This window comes from Mugil cephalus, chromosome 5, assembly GCF_022458985.1.
Source record: "Mugil cephalus isolate CIBA_MC_2020 chromosome 5, CIBA_Mcephalus_1.1, whole genome shotgun sequence".
Taxonomy (NCBI): domain Eukaryota; kingdom Metazoa; phylum Chordata; class Actinopteri; order Mugiliformes; family Mugilidae; genus Mugil; species Mugil cephalus.
The window spans coordinates 15,722,303-15,737,774 of NC_061774.1; the positions used below are offsets into that span (position 1 = coordinate 15,722,303).

General features: G+C 42.9%; 1 protein-coding gene across 2 annotated transcripts in view; it reads left to right on the forward strand.

The window, feature by feature from the left end:
• The first annotated feature begins 6,662 nt into the window (after nucleotides 1-6,662).
• The window catches only part of frmpd3 (FERM and PDZ domain containing 3), an 83,253-nt gene continuing 74,443 nt past the window's right edge, over nucleotides 6,663-15,472 (forward strand). Inside the window, exon 1 of one of the 2 annotated variants that reach the window (XM_047585099.1) lies at nucleotides 6,663-7,203. The gene's annotated coding sequence lies outside the window, so the exon portion shown is untranslated. The remainder of the gene's footprint in view (nucleotides 7,204-15,472) is intronic. The other variant, XM_047585100.1, reaches the window with a different exon arrangement.

The following is a 15,472-nucleotide window of genomic DNA, read 5'->3' on the forward strand; positions in this document are numbered from 1 at the left end:
GTAATCCTGGATTTGCACTGAAGTCTTCTAGTTATGTGCAGATATGTGATGACCTCATCTCTCAGCTCTCTTGGCTCTGACCGTTAGATCTAACTTCAACTTTACTTTCTCGACTAAGTTCATTTTGTTCTGCAAAGGTTCCAGGGATCTCTGGGGGCTCCTCATTGTCATCCTGTGCAGCTTCAGTTGGTCTGGATGGTCTGGATCTGTAGTCAGTCAGTCTGAATCCCTGCAAATGCGGCACCCTGACTACTGATTGTGACGACCGATTTGCGAACAAAAGAAGCTTCTCGGTGGGAAGACCGCAGCTCTCTGATCTCTAGCCTGTTGCAAGGCCTCACACAGAAGCTTTAATCCCAGATTTAAAGGTGGCTCTTCCTTTGGAAAGTTTCCCTCGGAAGTGGACACTCGGGTGTTTGTTTTTCCCTACATCAGCTCTCCAGACAGTCTTCACAAGGGCTTTGACTGCATGACAGGGCAGGATTCTCAAAGACTTCGCAGCAGACAAAAAAGCAGAGTTTCTGCCGAAAGAAAAGTAATTTCCTTCTTTTTCAGTAAAGCTGAAAACACAGCCATCCATGTTCAGAGCTGCAGTTTTCCCATCCTTTCTTCTGCACCTGTAGTCACACTGAGGAAGTTGTAAATTTGTCTGAAATAGAGCAATCCCAGTTCCCTCTCCTGGCCCGGCACATAGTGTATAGTTTCCCATTATTTCGGGGCATGAGTGGCCATGCAATCAGAGATTTCAGACTTTGAAATGAACGGTAGAAAAACAGCAGCAGTGTAACATGGCACATGTTTCGAGGAGCTGGTCAAGAAGCCGATAAATGGAAATATGACATGGCCAAACACTACATGCTTATAACAGAACCTCCACAGACAGTTATCACATGATATTGGGGAGGTCACAATTTTATCAGAGATTAAGAAAAATGTTACATTTCAAAAACAGTATTTCTTTAGTTGTCATTTATAATAAGATCATTTATTTACTATGTCCCATATACACATGCAGTCCCGTTTAAATACAATAGTTCATTGACTCTTTTAACTGTATTACTCCTCTCAGTTAGTTTCTTTCTGGCATCTGTAAGAGGTGTGTTCCAGTGGGCTCTGAATTCATGTGCTTGTGATCTTAACATGCATCACGACGCTGTGGCATTTACCTGAAATAAGTAAAACAACAGGCGCTTGACTGGTCGCAAATGGCTTGAGAGTGGGATCTAGGACAGACTCTGGTTCCTAGTGGGTCTCAGGTGAGCCAGTTCTTGTCAAATCTGCCCTGCTAAATCATGTCCATTTACGTGTCAAACGGGGGCACAGGGGTGTGTTTCATTCAATAGCAGCTGTCATGCCCACAATAAAATGGGAAACGGATGGACTGATGTTACGGAGCTATCAAATCCATCCAATTACACCCACAGTATATGATTCCATCTATCTGAAGCGTTTTAGTTATAACTCGGCTGTATCTTGTGTCCTAAATGATCACATCAAATCATAATGGATGAGAATGAAACGCCAATTTGGTTAAAAAGAAAGCCTGAAACAGGGCAACGGCGCACAGGATTGATGAGCTCTTTTAATCTTACATCGCCCACAGGAACAGGCAGAGCACTGAGTTATAGCCCACCACTGTGAGGAGTGTAGAGTAGTGTATTGTTATTTTCTGGCTGCCTGGTGTCATTTGCCTGTGACTTCATCAAGGTAAATGCAGTGTGTAATTACAGTGTGCTGTGATGTGGTACTTCTCAGCAGATTTATCAATATATTTGACCTGACTCCTTCAGATGGTCGCAGAGACTTAATGGAGTTGAATGAGGTTTTCATTAAACATAAAGCAGGTGTGGATGACAGAAATTATATTAATGACCTACTCTTAGTTCCTGATCAGTTTTCTGTTATTGCTACAAGTGCTGCACGTAGTTCATGTGGATCATCACAACGGCCATTTCTGGGTTTAACCCTTGTGTACCATTCCAAAAAAATTCCTTTCGTAGCGTTTGTGGCTGAGAACAGCCACTAACTTTGACTGCTATAAAAATATATCAGATAAATAGAAATAGAAATCTGTTAATCAACCTCAGTGCTGACCAAAACTACTAAATACAAAAAAAAATTTAAAAAATTAACCCTTCAAATGCCAACCTTTTCAAAAAAGTCACTGAAATGGGGAAAAATACACACAAAATTAAACTAAGTTTTTTAAACAACAGGCCTATATAATCGGTAAATGGTAAGATTTGGTAATTAACAGTAAAATTGACAAATTTGAACCCTTCTCAATAGAGGAAATCTACAGCATTGTAACATGCATTGTTATTTAGTGTCAATTCTGTGCATTTAAAAAAAAAAAGAAGTAGTTAAAATGGGAGTCAATGGGGCAAAAAGAGCCGCGAACAGCAAGAGAGGGAGTTTTAATGAAAATGCGATGCTGCACAAAACCTGAATATGCTTTAAAGTCAATGATGTCACTAATCTTTGACATATCCAAGACTGTGATAACAGGTAAAAAGAAATCTCTGACCCATTGCTCTACGGGTTGCCCCGTTCTGAATTCTCGATCACATGTAGTAAAAGTAATTGCATACTTTAATATTTAATTCAGATGAGGTGAAAGTGAAGATCTCTGGCCTCTTGACTTTGTTGTTCGCTTACTTTTGTAACTTGCTTTTGTCTTCTTGTGAACTGGTCCACTAAAGTGAACAGTCAGTCAGAGTGGTCTTACACAAGCGCGCCCCACCCTCGATTCAACATCAGCTAAAAAGGCGCCATCAGAGGTCTGACTAGCAGCTAGTGATGTTCGATACAGTATATAGTTTGATAAAATAAGTAACTTCAAGTCAAATTTAGGCCGGTATTGGCGATACCAATCTGATGACAATACTTTGTGCAAATATACCTAATGTGTCTGATAAATCTAAAAACAAAAAGAAGTATAATTCAAATAATAGATAGAGAGACGTCAGAGTAATTTATTAATTTTGAAGTATATTGAGAGAGTGGCTGAGTGACGACAGAAAAGCCAAACAGACAACACAATAGTCCAAAATATGTGAAAATGGGTCTGAAATAGAAAAAAAAAAAGAAAAAGAAAATGTAGTTCCCACCAACCACGTGTCCTTTCGACAAGATCGCACTAGTTTAGTTACTTTCCACTGTGTTCCTGTTAAGATTGTCTCCGCCACATCTGTCTATGAAACATCTGTCTGTGACTCATTCTTGACGCAGGTCGAGATGCCTCGGTCACATGGCTACCTTCTTAAAGGGGCTGCCCCCGCCGGTAACACATAATCCATCACCGCTTAATTGAAACCCCCAAGCTAGCAAAATGAACGAAAAACAAACCTCTTTGGAAAGTTTCTTTGCGCAAGGTAATGTCTACTATGGGTCTAATGTCTAATGGGACTGTCTCATTGGAGAGAAACAAGCTCAGGGCTCCCACTGATTTAGCCTTATGGTGAGTTGTATCTTTCATGCACTTTATATTTGTTTTTGTGGTGCATCTTATGTTGAAGGCATGCTTAACCTTTACTGTTACGACTAGAGAGTGTGGGGCTGAGGGGCCGTTACTCATGTTACGATGTTGGCGCGATGTTGCGAGGACGCTGCTAATAAAATTCATGTTTATTATTATATTTAGAAAATACCAGTCTTTATGCCGGTCGTATCATTTTATTTTGTTGTATTTATCCGTCACACCTTACAGGCCGGTCTGTGGAAATACTGTCTGACATTAAATCGGTCCGTGGTATACTACATTACCTGAAATGGCCGAAGTATCAAAAGTATCGCTATTTTGATTTGAGGATCAATTTTGGAGCATAACAATCTGGTATCGGAGGTATCGATATTTCAGTATCGATCTGTGCATCATTAGCTGCAGTGGAGCAGGACAAGCTGCCAAAACCATGTTGACTGACCAACAGCAGCACATTTATTCTCGCTACAAAGCCTAAACCACCAACCGCCATCAAATAACCCCCAACGCACCACAGGTACACAAGTACCACATGGATGCCAGTCTCCAAATGTAAGCAGGTTGTAGAGGGTACTGAGATAGTGGACTCGGGGGATTGTGTATCATTTATTACACTGAAGAATATAATTGAAGTTCGCTTATCAACTTTATGACTTTATTAATGTCTCCATTATATTTGAAACCACCAAAATCACACCTTACTAAAAGGCTTGTGGGTGGTACGACAACAACTGACAACAGGTGTATCTGGACAGAAGACCTCAACCTGAACTTCTGTTTCTGCTGTATCACATCTGTATGTGTGACAGACAGTACGTTGTGCATGTGAGTGCAAGATACCAGCACATTAGTAATCCAAAGGTCTGCCAGGAGTGAAGGACTGAGAGGGAATTACCATCTGTTAGTCCTCTGCCAGCATCCAATGCAGTACTAACCGTCTTCCTCATGCATAATTACCCCCACACACACTCCATGAGGCTGATTCTCCTCCACGAGATTGCCTCAGTCGCTGCCTCAGCTCACTCCTAAAGCTCGATTTAGCAGCAGATTACAGAGCTACATTAACACCGTCAAATGTCGGGAATTGCTTTCAAAATCAGACCCCAGGTCAGTGAGGAATTATTTCCCCTGCAGGATCAGCTCTGGATTTCTTTAAGGCTACAGCTAAGCTGCACTGTTGGATGAATTACAATGGGTATATTGTTAACAAATATTAAACTGTTCTTAATCAGTTTCTTTACCTTCATGTATTAAGTCTTTCTCCTCAATTGAATTTGCTGGGGTAAATACAAAACGTGTTCAAAAGGGTTGCGATTCCTCGGGTAATCCTGGGTAATCAGCAATCCTTTTCCGTAACAGGTTACAGGAAGGTAAGACAGAAAGTTGATCTAGAGAGTTGTGGTGCACAGCCTGATTAGAGTGCCCTTTCATTCCAGTCACATAATGCTGCAAGCTGTCTGCAGGCTGAACATCCAGCAGACTTTTCTCCACTGCCCTCAAAAATCTTAAAAATAAGCACATCCCATGGAAATTGTTGACTTTTCCGCACATGAAAAATGCCTTATTGATCCTAATTGAAACAGCGCCTACGTTTACAGGAGATGTCCTCAAATGACTTAAAACTGACATCTTGTTGTTACTCTCAGGTGCCAGAGCTGTGTCATCCAATCTGTCTTGTTTGATTGGCATCTGGGATCTTCTGCTCCCTTTGCCGTTGATGTAAGTGGTGTCATCATGCCAACTTCTAAGGAGTGCGCTGAGAAAAGGGCTTTTGGACGAGTCAGGTACGTGTTTTAAAGAGATCTGCAGCTTATTTGGATAAATCATCAGAAGATTGTTGTGTTTGAGAAGATTTCATCACAGGACCTGTAGGTAAACCTGGCAACTAGCCTATAGTTAGAAGGAGGCGGTGCAAATTGGATCTGAATGGGAGGTGTGCGTTAAAAAATGGATATAAAAAAAGAACTGAAAGAGAAAAATGAGTGTTTGACATTAAATATATAGGCAACACCAAGACTTTAGCTACTGATCAGAAGTGGTTCTGAGTAGATGGTGCCTGACTAGCTGACAATAGTGTCTACAAGATGTTATACATGACATCATTCGAGATACAATGTTATTGAGCAAATGTTTTTCATTACAGCATTTTCTGTAAGGCAGGCGGGGTCACCACTGCTTTTCTCCCAGACGACCAATTTCAAGCTGAATGGTACTTAGCGGCGCCACACAAAGAGGGAGAAAGTGAGGAACTAAAGAGGATGCAAAGATACAGAAAGATTTATCTGAGATGGGAAGATGAAAAGCGTAAGAGGCGGTTTCGTACGCTCATACTGGGACGTGTAAATGTCCCCGCTTTTCTTCGGAAGGTAAGATGTCTCCCTCTCCTTCTCCCCTCACCGTTCCCCCCGTCTGTCAATTTCAAAGGCCTATCTTCCTATCTGCACATCTTCATCCTTCATTTTATCCCTCGCTGCCTCTAGCTTTAATTCTTCAGGCAGTGCAAAGCGCAACAGACGAAACGCAGTGCACAGCCAGAGAAGCTGAGCCTCGACGTTTCACCTCTTGTCTCTCTCATTTACTCTCATTCCCCCCTCCAGTCTCTGTCTCTCTAATCAAATGGCCAAACCTGATTTTGGGTTGTTTTTTTGTTTTTTTTTTGGAGGGGTGTCTCGCTGCAGGAGCTTTTCGTATCAACACATTTCTTTAATCACTCGCCCTTTTCCTCCCCTCCCCTCTCCAGAGTGTTGGGGTGTGATATATCATTCCCTGGGGTATTCAAGGAGGCAGTTTCCCTGTTAAGGCTGTAGATTCTCAGGGTGGCTGATATACTGATAGCCCGAGGAGATCCTCGGCTGCTATTAAGGAGTTCCTCTTTTGAGTGTATACTCATCCATGCAGGAAACCAGTTATAAATTGGTGCTGATGTTCCACAGTAAACATGCAAGAAAGAAACGTTTCCCTGTTTTTGTGTGCAGACATATGCAGGTATAAATGACTCATTAACTCAGCCATGCATCTCTGATTGATTGATACCAATGGATGGAGCAGGAGGGAAAACAACCTTTCCCACAGTCTCCGTTGCCAGTATCCCTCCTCCTGCACACACACGCACATGTCTCAATCTCTTTCTCTCCCTCTTCCTCTCTCACACTGCCTCAGCATCTCGGAGCCACCGGCAGCATTAACGCTGAGGGAAGAGACTCTCTTTTCACACACACACACAGCACAGAGAGGAGCCAGCACCGGCTAGAGACACACACACACACACACATACAAACACACACACAACAACAAAAAAATATACACACATGCACTGGGAGAAAACGGGAGGTGGACTGAGACTCCAGCTGTAGCATGTCCACTGGCTGCAGTCAGACATGTAGGAGGAGGAGGAGGTGCTCCGCTCGCCGCTCCACGTCCGTTTCAGCCCTCTAAGCACCTCCCATCCCTCCCCCACCCCCTGAAACGCTCGCTCCCTGGCTCTGCGGTTGCTGAGGGGCTGGCAGGAATGACCCGGGAGAGCGGGAGACACAAGGAGATGCGCTAGATGGGGCTGCCGGCTGGGAGGACTCTCTGATCCCTGATCCCTCCTCTTCTCCACGCTGACAGAGAGACAGCAGAACTCTGATTTGCCCCACAGACGCGTGCCCATGTAGGAGGGCATGGCTGTGTAGACCGAGGGTCTTCAACAAGCACAGCTTGAGAGCAGGACCACCACGCAGGTAAGAGGACAGAACAGCTTGTGATGCTCTGCTGGATTTCCATCCACACTGATTTGCGCAGATGTGAAGGAATCGGCTGCGCGCCGCCTGAAATATAGATTACTTTAATTTCTGTGATTATCATCTGTCCTGAACTATTGGTTCGCTTATCTTAAGGCTCTCCTGCGCGCGTCTTGTTTGTGTGTGCCTGCCGTGCTGCCGTGCTGCATGGTCATTGATTAGGAGGGAGATGGGTCTGTGGATGAGCGCTGTGGCAGCATAATAATGGAATATGTCTCCTGGAGGACGTGGTCTGATATCCATCAGACGTCTGGGGAATGTCAGTGGGAATGAATAGGGCACAGCAGGGAGAGAGGGGGAAAAAAAAAAGGAGAAGCGAGTCAGGGAGAGTGACTGAAAGTCTATGGCATTTCATATAATTTATGTGAGTGCCATGTCCTGTGGGCTTGTGCTGTTTTGCAGGGGATGACCGTTTGGCTTTGTTTCTCCTCACAGCTTCATGTGTAATTCATATTTTCGCGCAACAAACTACATTTTGCCCAGTTTTTCCCCAATTAAAGTCTAAAGGCTGTACCTCACAGTGTGGCAAGGGAATCTGAAAATGCTGAAGAAATGTTGCAAAAAAAACACCATGGAGGACTTTGAATAAATTGTGCTTACTGAAGTTGGAGAGCAGAAGCAGCACATGGCTGTTGATGTGGTGTTGGTTTGGTGTGAAAAACAGCGAAAAACATAATTTAGACCGCTGCACAAGAAATGGACTGGGAGCACGCATGCTGGGGCCATGAGAGGTCCATAAAGAGGATGCAAATGACAATCACATTGCTCTAGATGAAATGTTTGTGTCGCCCCTGTAGTCAAGTAATGGGTTTACAACCTTACAATGGGGGATTTCTTCTCTCAAAGCACCGCCGGTGCTCATTACAGGACTTTAAAATGGTTACGGTGCATTTTTTTTTTTTCCCGTGGATGTCAAGGAACGGGGCAACAGAAGCAGCAGCAGCAGCACAGAGCAGCCCCCAAAGTGTATTTCAGAGATTGGCTTTGGGTGAATGTGCTTATGCAGAGGTGCCTGTGGCTGAGAGAGAGAGAGAGAGCGAGAGATGAGCTGTCCAGGGCCGTTGCATGAAGCATACATCACTGAACGCAGGGCCGTGGACCCAGGAGGAACCAACAGAAAGAAATCCATTACTTAGATGACCAGGCTCCTCTGATCTCATCATGTGGCCATGCAAGTTATAGAGACTGGACAGAGGAGAACGGAGACAATGAGCACGCCGAGGCAGGCCGGCAGAGAGCACTCTCTTCAATGCCATGATTAATTCTAGAAGCAGTGCATTCGAAATGTGCCAACAAAATATCAATATTTTCCATTATGCAAGGTGTTTTGAGAATAGATGGCAGTTGATTTAGAGGCAGATTTTAATTGTTAATATATCTCGACGTCGCCAAGCTCGACGCTGGTTATCCTGGTCCTACAAACAGCAGATGTTTATGTATATGTTTATCTGTGGGAGCTCTTACGGTAGCAAATACATGTTGGAAAAAAAAAAAAAGCATCACTGTTAAACATTTCCGTACACGTATAAAGCCCCTAAGTAATTTCTGTGATTTCGTCGTACGCTGTATTTCCAGACTCCGCTGCTATTTTATCTTCTCTGTCAACTTTTGCTTAGTCATTAGGGAACAGAACAGCCCCAAGGTTGTGGGGTAGAATAAATTTACGCAACTTGTGCTGCAGCTTTTGCTCAAGTGCAAAAAAAAAAAATTAAATAAAAAACATCACCGGCGTCTCGTAATATGTCCCACTGAGAAGCCCTGTGCAACAGGGCAGCTACTGACAAATACCCGGGCTGACACGCTTTCAATCAGTGTCACACAGGCGAGGTCTGATGCACGTGTGAGTAGAACCAGTTGGCAGAGGCTGGCAGCAGAAGTACACAAAAGCACAGCATAAAAAGGGAGCTGGCGGTAGATAAAACCTACAGGCCGGGTTACAGTAGAGGGCATTTAAATAAGGGGAAACAACGCGCTTTACTCTCGCAGTCAGACGGCAGATAGCCTTGTTGCAAGATACGTGAGTGCTCTCACAGACACACATGAACAGGCACACGCGCACACACCCAGCTGATTTCCCCTGATGGAGTCGGTTTTGCGCTGATTTCTCCGTCCTCAGTCTTCACTTTGGCAAAATGATTTTTGTTCGGTTTTTTGGAGCCCCAGCAAAATCTAAAACACACAACCTGGAGTGGAAGGCTAGGACTGCTGATATTTTATTCTGCCATTATTATCATCAAACCAGCAGTGAACTGATCTTGCAAATAAGCACTGTCTGTGCAACTCAGGCTGAGTGTAGCTCTTGTGGCTCCATGCCTCTGAACTGTTGCATTTAGGCGACTCGCTGCATGTTTACTTTGAAGTCCATGTTGCACATACTCTATATTTTAGTCCCTCCAGAATTAAAGCACTGAATCACATCTCCGTGCATACCCTAAGTGTCGTTTCAGACATGGAGCAACATGCTGTGGCTTAGAATGCGTGTGAGAGTGGAACTATAACAATATGTAAACTGAGACTATCCTTCTATGTTTGTAAAGTGTTTGGATACCGCTGAATGAGCCTGCTTAGTGGCCACGTTGTCATATACTTGTAATTTAATACAACAGCTCTGTCACCCATTCTACCTTCATAAAATGTATCATGATGAGATTTTGTTGACTATATCATCTATCTATCTAGTCTATAGTAGTCAGTGTGTTTCCACCATACACGACAGAGCCTGAATTAAAGTGGTAGCGTCACAGATTTTCTTTTTGTTATTTTGCAATACACCAATTCGGTGTATAACAGTATAACATTACAGAGATTTTCAGTATGAGACATTTATCATTGCTCAAAACACATGTATCGTTACTTTAAAACTGAGATAGTATAAGGGAGATAAAGTAAAATACAGTACATTTAAATAAAAAAATACCACATGGGAACAAATGTCCATGTCATAGCTAAGAGGAAACATTCATGCAACGGGTTACCTTAATAATACAGATTAGCTACTGTTATGACCCAGGGTCATTGTGTAATCCCCCTGAGCCCACGCGCCTCTGAGATAAGTGCGTTTGTCACCCCCGACCATTTCTTACAGTACACTGTTATGCCCTTTGGTCTGAGAAACGCCCCAGCCACTTTCCAGAGGCTCATGAGCACAGTTCTTTGCGGGGTGAGAAACTGTGAGGTTTATTTGGATGACATTGTGGCCTATTCATCCAACTGGACTGAACATGTGAAAACCCTTTCGGAGATTTTTGAACGTTTGTGTAAAGCTTCCTTAACTCTCAATCTGGCCAAATGTGAGTTTGGGAAGGCTGTTGTTACCTATCTAGGTAAGATAGTCGGACAAGGACGTGTCTGTCCCGTGACTGCCAAGGTGCAGGCCATCGTAGATTTTCCAGCCCCCCGAACGCGCCGTGAGCTCCGGCGTTTTCTGGGTATGGCTGGATATTACCGTGGGTTTTGTAAAAACTTCTCAGATGTAGTGGCTCCACTGACAAGTTTAGCAAGCCCCAAAGTTCCCTTCCAGTGGTCAGAGGAATGTCAGTTTTCTTTTGAGGCCGCTAAAGCTCTCCTCTGTAGTGCGCCTGTACTTGCCGCCCCAGATTTCGGGCATCCCTTTAAACTGGAGGTGGATGCCAGTGCACTTGGCGTCGGTGCAGTGCTTCTCCAGGAAGATGGGCGTGGCATTGACCATCCCATATCCTACTTTTCCAAAAAGCTCAAAAAGCACCAACTGCACTACAGCACGATCGAAAAAGAGGCTTTAGCCTTACTGTTAGCGTTGCAACACTTTGAAGTGTACCTTGGGTCTAATGCTGAGCCAACCGTTGTTTTCTCTGACCACAATCCGCTCGTGTTCCTGAATAGGATGCAGAATAGCAATCAGCGCCTCATGCGCTGGTCCTTGTTGCTCCAGGACTTTAATGTAAACATTCGGTATAAAAAGGGGTTAGACAATGTCATGGCCGATGCGCTGTCCAGAAGTTAGTGCATCAAACATGTCCTGTGGAGAGGAAATGTTTGTTCTTAGATGGGGGGGTGTTATGACCCAGGGTCATTGTGTAATATTTGTTTTTGGATGTATGACTTGTCTGTGCTGTTTTTTTTTTTTTTTTCCCTTTTCCATGTGCTGTTCCTCCCTGCCTGAGGGTGGTGCCACCTCTGTTGGTCTCCAGGTGCTGGCTGGCAATTGGTGAATGGGCGGGAGGAAACCCTATAAAATGGCCGTCGTTTTGGAGTTCTTCCTCTCCTCTTGACCCTCCTCCCAACTGAACCAGGCATTTGTGTGTGATTTGGCAATTTGTATTTGTTAGCAGACCAGGTAGTGGTAAGGGTGAGTAGCTCTTTTTGTTGGGACCTTTTTCTCCTGTTTATTTTTATAGGGAGTCAGGTTAGAAACCTGTATTTTGATTTCCTTTATTTTTGATTAGGTAAGTCAGCTTGGGGGCACAGTGTTTTTTTGTTTGTTGTTTTGGGCCATGCTCACCCTGAAGCCTATCACTACCATTGTTGATTAAATAAATAATTATTTGTTGGTCTGCAGCTCTGTTGTATGGTCTTCCTTGGGAGTGGGAGAGAGAGGGGGGCATCCTTTCCATGTTACATTCGGTTCCCCTAGGTCGGACGTAACACTACCTTAAGGGAGGCATTCATGTTGCAGACTAATCAGTTCATGTGATACGAGCCCAGAAGAGTTCCCCGATCGATAACACAGCCTTAATTCTGTTATTTAGCCTATTAATCATGAGTTCATATGAAGTAGTCTTTATCATGGTGTTAATTCATCCTTTTAATTCAGATTTTATTTTTTATTTTTTTGCTTTTGGTTATTCTCGTTGGCGACACTTCCCACTTAAAATCTTGAATATTATCACTTTAATTTCTTGGGTAATGAAAAAGGCTGTTGTTGTGCTGTCTTCCGGTATTCGCAATTTTTTTTTTTTTCCCGTCAACTGATCCATTTGCCTTCTCTTCCTGGCCACAAACAACATAACAAGTAAAGAGCTGTTTCTGTTATTTTGTCCTCCCCATTAGACTACATAGATCAGATCAGATAGATGAGATCCCTTTTTTTTTTTTATTTTAAATCAATTTGTGATCAAACTTTTAAAGCAGTTGACCGAACTGTGGTTGTTACGGAGAGCATGGTTTGTTTTTGTGTGTTTTTTTCAAACCTGACAGCTAAAGGCGGAATACTAACACTGATCCAACAATCATATTCAGTTCCCATGGAAACCCCCAGTATTTCAAAAGAAAACACAAAATAAGTAGCTGTTAGACAGACATAGATAGATAGATAGATAGATAGATAGATAGATAGATAGATAGATAGATAGATAGATAGATAGATAGATAGATAGATAGATAGATAGATAGATAGATAGATAGATAGATAGATATCTAATCTATGCTCACTCACTCGCTCCCTCTTGTCGTCACCCCTGGCAACCAGCTGATCCGGATGCTCCGTTCGAGGGCCACGCTGGGGGCCAGGACTCACGTACACACACGATACACAATGAGACCCACAGTAGACTGGCAGTGTTGCTGGGGCAATAAATATATAAATATATGAGTAACAACATGCATATTAATGTGCCAGCACATTTCTGAGAATCAATCTAGTGCCGTGCAGAGGAGCAGTGCAGAGCAGAGTGAAGCCGTTACTTAACTTGGCCAGGTTCCTAAATTATCAACAGAGGGAAAGAAGACAAACACATTTGCATTTGCAAATAAAAAAACAAAACCACACTGGACTGCATCATACGGTGTGTGTCATCAGTGAGTGACATGGTGTATCTACAATCTTCCTTACACAGGATTGTACATCGACTTCGGCTGGAATTGACTCCTGGTCTCCTCTGCCCCGACCATGACTCTGCACTTACCTGCATTCACAACAACAGCAGATCTGTATTAAATGTAAACACAGTTCTGTGTTGGTTGAAGCACAATACCTCAGTGAGACATTAAGTCTCACTGAGGTATTGAGAGAGAGTGTTAAGTCTTAACAAAAGCCGCGCCCACGGCCTCTTTAGAAATCTGGAATGTTATTGGTTATAATCATTTTATTTTTTGCATTTGTAAGATAAATGGCAGAGCAAAAATATTTCTCTATGAAGGCATTCCTGTACCAATAGTCGGCTGAAAACATGAAGCCTGAACTGTTCTAAGTCTGAGACTTTCATTTCATCCAGTGAGGTATTATTTTTATGTTCTCAGTCTTTAATTATAAATTAAGCAAGTATTTTTATGTATCCTTATACATGTTAAATGTTAGTGGACCTATTGACTGAAACTGAGAAATCTTTTTTTGGATGCATCCATCCACCCAGAGCTCCTCGCTTAACACGTGTTTAGTTCCTCATAATATAATCCCATAATTGCTAAAACTGCTTTATCTCTCGAACGTACAGTGGCCTGTGTCATTTTGTGGCACTATTTAATTACTTCACATCATTCGTCTGAGAAGTTGATAGATAGTAGACAGCCTGTGTATTGTAGCGCCCTCGTTTAAATGTTCACATATAAAGTGGGAAACGCCTCAACTAACATAAAAAAATAAAAAAAAATCAGGGAACAACAGCTCACCGAGTCCAAAAGTTCTCAGGCCACAACACATCTGCAGCACAGTCGCTGACATTATCAGAAAACGCTCGGGGTCAAGAATCATTTGGAGGCTGTGGGATACCTTTGGAGTGAATTTTGCATTCTCACGCACATAATTATACAAAGCACACTTTACTCACAAATACACACATACACCAAATAAAAGCAAAGTCATTACCGTTTGGATCATATTGATGACTTTTTTGTTTTTTTTGTTTTTTGTTTCACGGGGTACAAACATAGCCGAGGGCCATAAAGCTAATTACTTTATTAACTGTGGTTTTATGCCCCCTTCTATTGTCACAATGATGCCGAAAAGACTGTTTTAAATATCCATGGCACTTCACGGCGGGTTATCACAAAATTCCCATCTCGTTGCGCAACGGCCTCTGCGCAGACGAAGAAGGCAAACAGCCGCGGTGTTCTCCGCGGGTTCGGTTGACGCGGGAAGACGAATTTTTCGTCAACGCCGCAAGGATTTTAAAGGTGCTGTAGATCAGTCTGCTGTGAAACACTCACATATCGCAGGTGAGGACAGTTTTAGAAAAATAACATGGAGGCAAGCGGCACATGGAGGGAAAAGTGGTGGGTAGAGATCAGGGAGATAAACTGCGCTGAAGAGCCATCAGGAGATTTTATTGTGGCCCACACTCCCTGTCCACATGTACGCAGACCCAGAATGAACTAAATCTTTCAGTGCTGCAGGTCTCTCGCCAGCGAAACAGGAGCCATATTTGAAAACAGATAGATATATTTACTTAATATTTCAACAGAATTTAATGGATTTCTCTTACTCACTCGCTCCGTTTCACCCTCCACCAACCTGATCTCCCACCTCTCTCTGTCTCTGGTCTTGTGGTGTTTTTTTTTTCTTTTTTATACCTCTTTGTGAAATCGGATTCATGTGACCTACAAATACGAAGTAGGAATAGCTTGGGGAAACAGCCAGACAAAACTCATTTCGTAACCTTACGATGGCTGGAATTTTATCTTGAAGTGTTAAATGGAAATGGGGTATAAGTCAAGGGTTGGACCTCCTTTAAATTTTCTCACAGCAGAACAATGAAGATATTATCTAAGCCTTGAGGGGCGAGGCAACACCAAACCAATATTAAAGAACTAGCGGCATCCAAGGCGTTGCCACACTTTCCGTTTTCAAGCCATCTACCATATATGTTCTAAGCCTGCATGAGTTGTAATAACTCGGTGTACTTGTAGTAGAAGGGAGGCTGCACCAGGAAAGCTGTTGCCAGAGCTGATCACTCCATGTTTTTGAAAGTATTTGGGATGTCCAGTAGTGACGTGCAGATCGATACTGAAATGTCAATACTTCCGGATCTTTATGCTCTAAAAACGATTCTCAAATCAAAATATCGACACTTTTAGTCGTTTGAGGTAATGTATATCATTATCAGGAACACACGCAACTAAACTATTGAGTTGTGGCTACACAGCAAACAATGTGAAACGCCTCAGGTTAATCCACAACACAGAATACGAGGCATTTGTGATGAGGAGGACAGAAGAGGTGAGCACAGGGTCAGAGTTAAGTTTTAATTTTATAGTAGTTTAATAATAATAATAATTAATAATTTACTTTAACGGT